Genomic DNA, 13167 nt, shown 5'->3' on the forward strand with positions numbered 1-13167 from the left:
CACAAGCTGCAAAGGATTAGAGTAATAAAATACAACCTGCTTCTCACACTGACATAAAGCGTAGGAGAGACTCACTGTCTCGGCCTGACTTTGGTGTTTAAAGAGGAGAAAATAAACCAGCTGGAAACATTCTTGAACACCCACAACACTGTAAACCACTCTCTGTCCCATCTGAAGGACTGAATTTGTAAGAGGAGCAGCACTTGGTGAGAGTCATTTCAAGGAGGATAAACCAGGTGGTGAAGGAAGAGGCACTATTTACCTAAACACAATTAAAATGAGATTCATACTTGATTTCAAGATAACAATCACAAACCATGTTACCCGTCAACAAAGCATCTTACCTAAATAGGCAGGATTTTTCTTGTGCTAGACAGTGCCTGCTGATGCCATCAACAGGGCAAAGGCTTTGGTAGGAACATCACTTAGAAGTAAGGAGGAAAACCTATCAAGATGGGCTATGAGTCGTCATCTGCCCAAGGAATGGTAATTTCCATTACAGTCTGAGACGCTGTGTAACGTGCAGTGCATCCCAAGTCTAGGAACAATGATGCACACCTGAAACATCAACTACTTTCTTCACAAAAACATCCAGAAAAACAGGTACTGTGACAGCAATGAAAGACAGCTGGGGCTTCCGGTATCCTCCCCTCACCACACCCCTTTTTGCCCCTGTCTCTGGTGGGCAGTGTAGTTTTCCCTAAGAACACCAGGTGGGTATTTCAGGAGGAATTTTTGGATGCTCACATGATTAGTGTATTCCAGTGATGGGGAGATGAGATGCTTGTGACTGACTTTCACCTGCATCAACCTGCGAGAGGGTGTAAAACATTTCTGAAGACTGGTCCAAGTCTGGGCAAACTGGTCTTCCAAGGCTGGACACAGTTTCTGTGAGGAAACACTCCCCAGCGGGGATTCTGGCAGAGTACATCCTGCCCAAAGTGAAGAACACTTTAGGATGGGTGAGTAAAATGCGCTAGGATCCAGTCAAATGCAGAGATAAAATCCTGGGGTATCTGTTGTAGTTTAGGGCATAGCGGAGAGGAAGACACCGGGATGTAACAGGAAGCTACTAGACCCCCCCTCTGTTAGGATAGCTAGGCCTTTTGTAATTAGCCAATAGCACCCAGGTGTGACGTATGTAGATGGGAGTAACACAGTGACCCCAAGCTATAAAATGTTAAGTTTCCCTGCAATAAATCGCCATTTTCGCCATCCATCACATTGATGCAGTGGGATATGGACCGAGCAGCTGGGAATAGCTGCCGTGCTGGCTCTAGCCAGGGTACCAGCCTTGCTTGAACCCCAACATCTGGTGCACGAAACCCGGGAGAAAAAGCGGGAAGAAACGTGAGAAGAAATTAAAAAGCAAGGATACCCTGAGTCAAGGAGCAGCGGTCAAGATAGTGAATCTATTCTTGACGGGAAAAGCCTGGGCCCAGAAGGATGATGGAATCATCAAAAAGGTTAGATTGTAATTAAGTTGTAAACCTAATTTGCTTGTTATTGCAAGAATTTGGGTTGTTGAAGTTGTAAATGAGTTTGTAAAGTTTATCCACCCTAAGGTGTGGGACAGATGTGCTAAAATCTTTGCTGAAGAAATTTGGGAAACGACAAGGAACTGTTTGCTGGCTACCCTGAAAGTTAGGGTCAGAGCTTTATAGCCCCCAGACGGGAGAAGCTCAACTGAGCCGGGAGGGGGGCCGGGAGTCCCCTCAGTCCCTAAATTCTTATCTGCTCTCAGAGAAACAGCGAAGAGCAGAAGATTTTTGGAAAAAGTTAATAGAAATAGCCAGAGGTGTGGCAGAAAGAATAAGAAGAAAGCATCCCCCCAAAGACATAAAGATGGCGCAGAGAAAGAAGGAAAAATACGTCTGTAACAAAGAACTAAAGCTGGCTTTGGAAGGTGGGCACAGTCGGGGGATGGGAGAGAAAAGGAATGTGAAGAAGTGAAAGAGATAAGACGCGGCGAATGGGAACAGAGACACAGAGACTGGAATGCAAAGAGATAAGGAGAAGCAGAAGGCGGAGGGAAAGGTGGGGTAAAAGGCGGAGTGGAGGGTGGAACGAAAGGCGTGGAGAGCCAGGGGGGAAGGAACGGCCCAAGAAAAGGCACGGCAAATAGGAAATAACCAGCCAGTTGAGTTCTAGCTCCGACCGATGTACGAGCGGTTCACACCCCCGCCCCCCACTCCCTCTCTGGGAAGAAGCGCCGGGAAAATACCGAGTTTGTTACAAAGTCATAATTTACTGAGTTTTTAAAAGGTGTTTATGTACCCTTTTGGAGTTAATTTTGTGTTTTAAGTAATTATGAATTTATGCAGCTGGAGTTTTCAGAGTTTTTCTCAGATTTAAAAAGTAGCTCGGCGCGGACGAGTTTAGAAAACACACACGGCCGAACGCTGTCGCCATGGCAACCACCGGTGAAACAAGTAACAGCGACTTCAATGAAACCGCGGAAAGCAAAGCAATAAAACAACAAAAAACAACAAAAAGCTGGATATTTTGGAGAGGGATAAAAAAGAGAGAGTTTTAATTAGACAATTCAAAAATTAAAAGCTTTATAAATTGTATTGTTTGTAAATTAGCAAAGTGTTATAATTGAGATTTAAAAATAAGTTTCTATTGAATGAAGTGCCTTTAAAAATAGATTAAAAAGTTTAAATGTTGTATTTCTGTATCCCAAGAAACTTAAAAGATTTTTGTTTTGTTTTAGTAATCATATATTACCCATTTGCTGAGTTTTTGACAGTTTTAATAAAGAAATTTTAATGTGAATCTTTTTATTAAATAAAACACATATAACTGCATATATATCAATTTGGATTTTGGATTTTAGTTTAAAAATTAGACTTGATGTTTCTGAGAAGTGCTGCAAAAGCTAAATGACAACTTGCCCAATCCTGTGTTGTTGTAGCTTTTTTAAAGAAGCTGCATTTTGAAATTTTAACTAATTTGAACATATAATAGGCAAATTCTTGTTGTGAATGAGTGTTTTTAGTACCATTTGCAGTTATTGTGGGTTATTCTCAAAGCTAGATAACATAAAATTGTGATGTATTTGTTACATTTTTATAATTTTTATAGTGAATTCATGTTACTGTTGACTTGAATGTTTTTAAGTTAAGTTGTATAACTTAGATAGCCTTTTAAAAGTTAAGTTTTGTCATTTCTTTTTGTTATAAATAATTTTTGTTAAGTTTAAATTTTGTTTAATTTGAATTGTTTTATGTTTTATTGGAAACACTTGTCTAAATTGCAAAGTATAGTTATTTTTTTAGAGATATGAAGACAGCTACAACTGAAACAATGTGATGGGACACTGATGAACACCTGCTTGTGGACAGAAATGAATGCAGTCTGTGACACCCTAGACTTCATTGAGAGTTCTATTCAGTTGTTGCAATTTTTGCAGTTTTGTTTGCTATAACTTCCTTATTTTTCAGTGTTTCCAGAATTTAAAAAGAAAAAAAAAAAAAAGTAGCATTGCTGAAGATCAGCTGCCAATAGAAGAAGCTTCAAATTAAACCAACTGCTGAATGATTTAATTAGTCTGGTACCTAAAGTTTTTAATCATTTGCTTTGTACAAATGCATTTTAACAGTTTGCTGTGCTGTAAGCATCTCATAGCTGTTGTTATTGAAAACCTTGTTTTAAAAATATGTTAAGAAGCATCTTTCCAGTTTAAAGTCTAAGACCCTGGCCAAGTCTTAACTTTACCTGGACAGAATGTTTATCAACAGATCCAGATGTTTTCTGTCCCAAATCAGTATTTGAGTTACTTTTTAACTCAACAATTTGACCCTATTAATACGACAGCTGGATCAATTTTGAAGTGGGCTTGGAGAATCATTTCCGGACTGATTGTCCAATCCTTCACTGATAATTTTTGGTTTTGTTTGTTTGTTAACTATGAGATGCTGGTGCAGTGTTTTAATAATTAACAGTACTTTTATATTAATTGATTTTTAACTGTTATAAGTTCTTACTAATTGTATATAAGGTTTTGTGTTAATGTTGAACAGAAATACATCTCATTTTTATTTTTTAGAAAACGGGGGAAATTGATACCCTAAAAGCAATTTGATTAGTGTAATTCATTAACTTCAAGGAGAGAAGTGCCTGTGTTTTGTTGGCAGGTTCAGAAAGGTCACCTGTCCATCTGACCAGACTGTCTGCCTCTGAACACATGAGATCCAATGAACAGAGATGTCATCACACAGCCTTGGTACTCCAGACATGGATCAGAAGTGGACCTGTCAGGACACAGTTGTGTCCGAACACTACACAGACAGTTGCTAACAGAAATTTTATGTTGTTATTATGATGTGGTGTTTCTATCAATTTTTCAGTTATCCTTTGTTTTAAGATTTAGAAGGATTTGAAGAACAACTTGAACATCAAAGCCCTCAGTCACCGATCAGCTGCCAGCTGACATCACGGGAGCAGTGAACATTCCAAGACTAAATCGTGTTGGAGAAATTCCATAGAAGATTTGAGAGGTGTAGAGACTCCATCTAACTATATACAAAGCAAATTGTAATTGTGTGTTTATCCTTTTAGCAAATTGTTTTTACGCTTAGATTACATATATACCAGAACACATATGTTAAAAGTAGTTAGATAATAGTTTAAGGTAAAGTGTTTAGCCTGTGTAGAAATTATTATGTTAGTATAAAGTATAAGTATTTTCCTTTAAGAGGTAGCATCTTTGAAAGTTCATTTAATGCTAAAAGTTTTAGCTGTGAGTTTGCAAGTATAGTGTTATTTACATGGTAAACTGTTTATAGTAATTGTGCTGTTTATAGTTATAACACCTGAAGTAGTGAGCCCCAACCTTGTGGTACAAGCTGAGAACCCATGATCTAATAGTCTAGCCCTTGTATTTATACCCAAGCTTTAACTCCTCTGTTGACTTTTGTGTATTAGCTGTTATCATCCCCAGAGTCCTATACCACCTGGATGAAGAGTTGAGCCTGCAAGTGGAGAGACTCACCCGACTTCAGAAAAGAGAACTAGTGACAGGTGTAACCATAGCGATGCTGCTTAACCTGAGAGCAACTGGTGCTGCCACAGGTGTCTCTGTCATTGTGACCCAACAACAGAGACTGTTTTAGCTACAGATGACTGTAGATGAAGATCTACAGAGAATTGAGAAATCCATATCCTTTCTAGAAAAATCAGTCTCCTCACTCTCTAAAGTTGTTTTGCAAAACAAGTGAGGTCTCGACCTTCTATTCATGCAGCAGGGAGGCCTCTGCATCACCCTGAAAGAAGAGTGCTGCTTCTACGCAGACCACACTGGAATAGTGAGAGACACCATGGCAGAGCTATGAGACAGGCTGTCTCAGCGGAAAGCAGAGAGAGAAGCTCAGCAAAGCTGGTTCCAGTCCTCGTTCGATCAATCTCCATGGCTAACCACCGTGGTGTCTACCCTGATTAGACCAGTTGTGATGATTTTACTTGTGCTAATCTTTGGACCATGTGTTTTAAATAAGCTTGTGTCCTTTGTTAAGAGCCGACTAGAAAAAGTTACACAATTTTATATTATCCATTTTCAAGACTAATACACCTTATATTTTAGCAAATTAATTATTCATAGAGAGAGGGGAATATGTTGTAGTTTAGGGCATGGCGGAGAGGAAGACACCGGGATGTAACGGGAAGCTACTAGACCCCCCCCCTCTGTTAGGATAGCTAGGCCTTTTGTAATTAGCCAATAGCACCCAGGTGTGACGTATGTAGATGGGAGTAACACAGTGACCCCAAGCTATAAAATGTTAAGTTTCCCTGCAATAAATCGCCATTTTCGCCATCCATCACATTGATGCAGTGGGATATGGACAGAGCAGCTGGGAATAGCTGCCGTGCTGGCTCTAGCCAGGGTACCAGCCTTGCTTGAACCCCAACAGGTATCTACATTTATGTTTGTTGCTTTGTAATTGTGAATTGTGCAAGGCCAAAGACTGCAAACCTGTACATTTCTAGATAAACCTGCTTATATTATAAGCCTTTAAACATCAACTGTTGACCAAATCTGAGACTAAGTGGACTCAGCTGCACCCAGACTTGTCTGAGAAGTTTAGAAAGCAGGGAGTCTTACTGACTCAACAGGAAGGACTACAGCCTGATTATACTATAATCCACTGTACTAGATGATACAATTGGTATTTAAATATTGTATTGGCAAGATTTAGATACTGTATTAGCAATAAATCTGATCATAATCATCTATATAATCACCATGTTCTACTTCTTATGCCTGACCAAGAGCATTTTCTTGATTACTCTACTACAGGGACACACTACCAGTCCTGCCTTAAGTGCTCACAGGATGTGGGTGAATGGGGGCCTGACCTAAATCTAAAGAACTTTTATCCAGATAAGATCAACAGAAGTCATGTCATCATCAAAGACTGAAGGAAAGGAGAAGGTACCCTACAGTTTCTGGAAAGAACAAAACAAAAATGAAGCAAACTACCTTTATTCACTCACAGGAAAGGAAAACAAAGAGAAAGAAATTATTATATTGTACGGGAAAAAAGTAGTCCTTGAAAAATAAACTGCATCTCCCTGCTAGCAACACACAAACCCTCCATTTTAAAACTTTTAAGTATTTCCTCTTAATTTTTATGTGATTGTTTCCCACTACAATTCAGCTGATTACACATGAACTGTGGCTATATCCTATTAAAAGTCTGCTTTCAGTCTCTGAATAAATTTTTTGTCTTGAAAGGCAGATGCCTGAGATGTCAAAATGCAATGACTTGAGGTGATAACCAAAGTTTCATGTTGATTAAAAAAAAAAAAATATTTTGCAACATGAGGTCTCAAGAAACAGATAAATGAGGAGTGAGGTGCTGGCATTGAGCAGTGCTATAACTTCTGGAATATTTGTGGTGTTTGGCAAACTGGAAACACACTGCTTCAGAGGCTGGAAGAAGTCTATCCAATCTGTAACCAACAGGCAGACTCAATTATGAAGCAAAACAGAACACAGCACAGTTTGGTAACTAGATTTTGTCATAGTCCATTCAGTATTCAGTCATGAAAAGCAGCCTGAAAATGTTTTAAGTTGCTTTTATGGTTTCCCTGTCATCTCCAGCCTCAATTTTTTAAAGTACCTATCAATATCACACCAGCAATCAGACCTTCCAGTGGTGGAATCTAGCTCTGTACCAGTGAAAGTCAGCATTTATAAAACTTTTCCTCTAATTTCACTATTACTACTCTTGGATCTTTACTACTTTCAATTTTGTAGAAATCACAGAATTTTTGCTCTTCTATCACTGATATCTCTTGTCTGCTCAAATTGAAATGATAGAAGGGTGAAATCCAAACCCCTTTGAAGTATGGGTTTCCTGTTTTTCCCTCGGGGTCTTCCTCTGAAACTGCAACCTTTTGGTTGAAGCCTTTCTCATGCTTCTTTAGGGTGAAATAGAGGAAATCAAAACCTGTATGATTTGTTTTCCCCTAATGGCTCTCTGAACATATCTCCATAAGATATTTCTGAACACTTCACTCATTCCCTCCTCCAGTATGAAACGCTGAGTAAATACTTAAAATCCTATGTGCACCCTTTTGAGCAAACCTGCTAAAGACAAAGAAAAATATTTACAAAAAAATTAAGTTTTTGCAAATACACTACTTTTGAAAATTCCTTCAGATGAAATCTTGCTCCACAGTTTCAAGCATCTGTAAAAGACCCAAAATACTGGACATAGACTGATTCTGCTCAGTATTATAATTATCATGCTATTATTTCAGGTTTTCTTGTATACTGCTTGCCAATCTCTGCTAGCACACCAGATCTTCCTACTTTTCTCGCCCCCAGCGGCTGAGTCTACAGACCTGTGATGAAATTGTTTGGCTGCAAATGTTCGGTGAGGAAGCATGTGATTCATTCTCCCCATGACACCCAAGAATTTGTACATGTTAATATCAGCAGGAAAGGTATTTTACATCAGAGTTCCCTCAGACACAGTGCCCTGTGTGATGATGAGCTTTCCTGACCACAGCAGAGTGCCATTCCTTCTCCCTTCTTTGTCAGCTCAAGGGAAGGCACAGCTGCCATCTACCCTCTCAGTCAGCTCTGCTTCGATACCATAAGCACTGGAGTGTTTAGAAAAGCACATTCCAGGCAGGTGACCAATAGGCACTGCCACAGACAGTTTTGTATCTGGGACAGAGTTTCAAAGGAGAAGACCTGTCCTTAAGGCTTGGCAGATCTGAGCCATGTGAATAACCGGAGAGGTTGATGCAACACTTGGATTTGTGGCCAGCAAATACAAAAAGTAAGCTCAGGCTTTTTCAGTGCACAATATATTTGTTCCTGAAGGAACTACAGGAGATAATATTGTTGAACCAGAGGGACATCGGTTAGCATGGAGTTTCTGAAGCTGGGTGAGGGAAGCAATAGAAAGCACTGACTCTCGCAATGATTACTGCTGGTCAAGATGAATCATGACACTTTTTTCAGTCTCTAAGTCTGTTTTGATATGAATTGCTATTGCACCAACCATTAACTTTGTGTCATTGTCATGCATTGCTATCATAATCACAAAACACCCACTCATGACCAAGCAGTTCAGAAAATACAATGAACACGCAGCAGCCACAGCTAGAAATATAACTGCCTCTTTCACTGCACTCAATTCAGTAAAGAAGAAAACAATTCTCTTTATAACAATTTTCATACCTCCAGCAAACTGAGAGCATAAAATACTGAAAATAATGTGCTTTCTTCTGTGGGAAGAGTGCTATGATTTTAAAGTCCACCAGGAGTAAACATCTTTATAAGTAAATTGGTGTCATTGAGACACACATCAAGAAAAAATGCCACCAAAGCTCAGGAATGGTAAAAACAAAGAATGTGGAGGTGGCTTTTCTGAAGAATAACATGCCACTCCCCATGTGACCAGATACAGTTATCTGGGATGCACATACACATGAATTCCCAAGGCAGTTATTACAAACATGATCACCTTTAGGAAGTTTTCTTTGTCCATTATTTATAGTGGTTTGGTTGGCAAATAAAATGTATTTCAGTGTCCTCATCAAAATGAAGGAGCAAAATTCCCAGTGTTGGAAAAGTACATTTTATGCCATCCCGTGTTTCTATTATCATAACTCCCACTCCTAGTGCTCACTTCTCCCCTTTGCAATGGATTTACACAGATAATTATAGAGAACTATCAGTTCAGCCAGACAAACTCTGCTATTAAAAATACATAAAATACTGACATATATTAACTAGCAAAAATAACTCAGTGAAAACTCTTTCATAAGTGCCTTTTATTTTTTCCCACAAAAAGAGAAGAGGCCTCAATGAATGACCTATTTCTTCTTGAGTGACAGAATCTAAATGTAGAAGGAAGAGATGGGACTGATGACAATAGCAGCAGCAAAAACTATCAGTCTTTAAAATAAATTGATAAAATGAACAGAAGTATCTGGTTCAAAATAATGATCAGTCTGTGTTTTATGCCAAGTAAAATATTAAATGGCTGAACTGTTAGCCACAGTGTGCTCCTTACCATTTAATCACCCTCAGTACTAAAGGAAAAAAGTTGAAAAACATGTCCTTAGATTTTAGAAAGACATCCAGCTGAAATATAGGGGGAAAAAAGGAATGTGTGAAACAGATAGCCATACAGACAACATGATAGGAGCTATAATAAAGGATAGAAGGAATAAAAACAAAGATAAATACAACAAGAAATGAAGATTCAGGATGACTATTGTTGCTGAATACGTCTCCCAACTCTGTGAGTGTTCCTATGTGGAAACAGAGAACATATAAGGTTATGAAAATCTGGTTAACATATTATCTTGGATTCCCAGGGAGCTCTTGGCATGATTCCCTCAAATGTTTTCTAAAGGTATTAAGCAAACCATGAGAAAAGCAATAGGTAGAAAGGAGAGAATAAAGGTTAAGCACAGCAAATTAGTTATTACACTAAATAGTGTAATATTACACTGAAGAAATAATATTACACTGAAGGGGAGGTAACCACAGTAACTCCATTTAGTAGGTCCTGGACTGTTCAGGAATAATCCCAAATAATCTATAGTAAGGTGCAAATGATGAAATTCAATCAGATATAAAATTTGCTGAAAGTATAACTACTGAGGTCAGCAAAAAGTGGGTTGTGAGGAGGTCATGTAAAACTACATGATACTGATTCATTAAACAATGAAACAGCAGTTGAAACTGAATTTTAATAAATGGTAAGTATTTTAGGTATGAACCTTCCCTCCCCAGTTGTATATGCCCAGTAAGTGGCTGCTAGGTAACTGCTGCTGCTCAAGACAAACTAGAGGTGTTATATGTGATTCTGTGAAAATGTCCACTCAAATCACAAACAGAAAATAATAAATTATTGGGAAATAAATAGAAAACAATTAGGAAGACAGCAGGAGCATAAGCATAGCACATACACACAATAAATTCTGTGCTCCCACTGCAAGAAAGACTTTGAGGGGCTGGAACATGTCCAGAGAAAACCAACAGAGCTGGTGAAGTGTCTGAAGCACAAGCCCTGTCAGGAGCAGCTGAGGGAGCTGGGGATGCTGAGACTGAAGAAAAGGTCTTAGGGTGACCTTATCACTCTCTACAACTCCCTGAAAGGAGACTGTAGCCAGGTCGGGGACGGTCTCTTCTTCCAGGTAACAACCAATAGGACAAGCAGATGATCTCAAACTGCACAAGGGGTGATTTGGACTGGAAATTTTTTTTCACAGAAAGGGTTGTCCAGCATTGGAAGCCCAGAGAAGGACTGAGTCATTGTCCCTGGAGGTATTTAAAAGATGTGCAGATATGGAACTTACGGACACCGCTTAGTGATGGACTTGGCTGCACTGGGTTAATGGTTGGACACAATGATCTTAGAGGTCTTTTCCAACCACAATGAGTCTATGATTCTGTTCCACAGTCACCATGCTAGAGTAGCTGCTTTGTATATTTTTGTTTTGTTTTGTTTTGTTTTATTTCATGCTAGTGGTTATATTGGACGATGCAAATAATTGCAAAATTTCAAGAGGTAAATATTTAACATTTCTAATAAGCTTAAAGGCTATTAAAAGGTTAAGTTTTCCAGTTTAAATGAGGCATTAACATAAAGTAGATAGTAATTAGGAAGCAAATTTTCAAAAGGAAGTGTGAATTACTTGTAATAATTTCTGCATGCCTAACTGAGGTGAATAGAGTATTTTTACGGCTTGAATTTATTTTTTTTCATTAATTGAGCCTTGGCCGTAGTGAGAGCAATAATTTTTTTATCATCTATAAAAATTAAATTCTATTGACACTAGATATTTTATATTTTATGGTTCCAAGTGTTCTGAAGCCAAATGTAGTCTTGCAGCTACAAAACCAGACTCGACATTGATCTGATCACACAATCTGCCACACAAACAATTAAAAACCTGACAATTTGTGGAATTTGAGTAATCACTGAACGCAACCAGTGAAATTAGGAAAAGGAAACATTAGAGGGAGAACATCTGAATGGAGAATAACATGTGAATTAGATCCAACCACCAGCCATAAATAAGTGACGAGGAGAGGAGAGGGGAGGGGAGGGGAGGGGGGGGGGGGGGAGAGAGAGAGGGGGGGGGGGGGAGGGAGGGGAGGGGAGGAGGGAGGAGGAGGGGAGGGGACTCGAGGGGAGGAGAGGAGACTCGAGGAGAGGAGACTCGAGGAGAGGAGACTCGAGGAGAGGAGAGGAGACTCGAGGAGACTCGAGGAGAGGAGAGGAGACTCGAGGAGAGGAGACTCGAGGAGAGGAGACTCGAGGAGAGGAGACTCGAGGAGAGGAGACTCAAGGAGAGGAGAGGAGAGGAGAGGAGAGGAGAGGAGAGGAGAGGAGAGGAGAGGAGAGGAGAGGAGAGGAGACTCGAGGAGACTCGAGGAGACTCGAGGAGACTCGAGGAGACTCGAGGAGACTCGAGGAGAGGAGAGGAGAGGAGAGGAGAGGAGAGGAGAGGAGAGGAGAGGAGAGGAGAGGAGAGGAGAGGAGAGGAGAGGAGAGGAGAGGAGAGGAGAGGAGAGGAGAGGAGAGGAGAGGAGAGGAGAGGGGAGGAGAGTCGAGGAGAGGAGAGGAGACTCGAGGGGACTCGAGGAGAGGGGAGGAGAGGAGAGGAGAGGAGAGGAGAGAGGAGAGGAGAGGAGAGGAGAGGAGAGGAGAGGAGACTCGAGGAGAGGACACTCGAGGAGAGGAGACTCGAGGAGAGGAGAGGAGAGGAGAGGAGACTCGAGGAGAGGAGACTCGAGGAGAGGAGACTCGAGGAGAGGAGACTCGAGGAGAGGAGAGGAGAGGAGAGGAGACTCGAGGAGAGGAGAGGAGACTCGAGGAGAGGAGAGGAGGAGGAGGAGAGGAGAGGAGAGGAGAGGAGAGGAGAGGAGAGGAGAGGAGAGGAGAGGAGAGGAGAGGAGAGGAGAGGAGAGGAGAGGAGAGGAGAGGAGAGGAGAGGAGAGGAGAGGAGAGGAGAGGAGAGGAGAGGAGAGGAGAGGAGAGGAGAGGAGAGGAGAGGAGAGGAGAGGAGAGGAGAGGAGAGGAGAGGAGAGGAGAGGAGAGGAGAGGAGAGGAGAGGAGGAGGTTGAAGAAAAAAATGAGACTGCCTAGAGAATATTAACCTGTCCAAGATGAAATGGCAAGCAGTGTCCTTGCATAGTAAATGTCATTGATATTGGACCGTTACTGTGCAGTATCTCTCTAAAAGTGCTACGGAAGAACTTTATAACACTCTTAAGGTCAATTATTAACAAAATCAAAAGAAAGCCTCACACTAACCTTCCAGTCATCCAATACTACATGCGACATGTAAATATCAAAACATTTTTGTTTACTCGACTATAAATAGCTGCAGCAGCTGTTGGCAAGATGAAATAGGATTTCAACTGCTTTTATTCAATTAAATTGGCCAGATTTAAAGTCTCACTTCCACCTACTTGCATTTTCCATTACTATATAAAACAGTTCTTTGGCAAACAAGGAAGCAGAAATCTAATGAAGTCTCTAGACAGTTATTTAGGTGCTTTTAATTAATTATGCCAATGTGAACTGGGAATTAGTAAATGTTATTCCTCTTAAACCTCTAAAACTTGGTATGATCACGAAGGTTCAGAAGGAGGCTGTCAAACAGTAAGAAAAACACAAAAACTCC

At 40.3% G+C, this 13167-nt stretch overlaps 1 protein-coding gene and 1 long non-coding RNA gene across 7 annotated transcripts in view; one reads left to right on the forward strand and one right to left on the reverse strand.

Moving 5' to 3' along the window:
* RGS7 (regulator of G protein signaling 7) overlaps positions 1 to 13167 on the reverse strand; it is a 241731-nt gene that overhangs the window by 85814 nt on the left and 142750 nt on the right. The gene's annotated exons all lie outside the window — the stretch shown is intronic.
* On the forward strand, positions 1224 to 6748 carry LOC148184639 (uncharacterized). The gene is made up of 2 exons (XR_015772179.1): positions 1224 to 5912; positions 6299 to 6748. It is a non-coding gene; the product is annotated as an uncharacterized LOC148184639 (long non-coding RNA).

This window comes from Pseudopodoces humilis, chromosome 3 (genome assembly GCF_049639895.1).
Source record: "Pseudopodoces humilis isolate 2021_Gansu_Grassland_sample_001 chromosome 3, ASM4963989v1, whole genome shotgun sequence".
Classification (NCBI taxonomy): Eukaryota; Metazoa; Chordata; class Aves; order Passeriformes; family Paridae; genus Pseudopodoces; species Pseudopodoces humilis.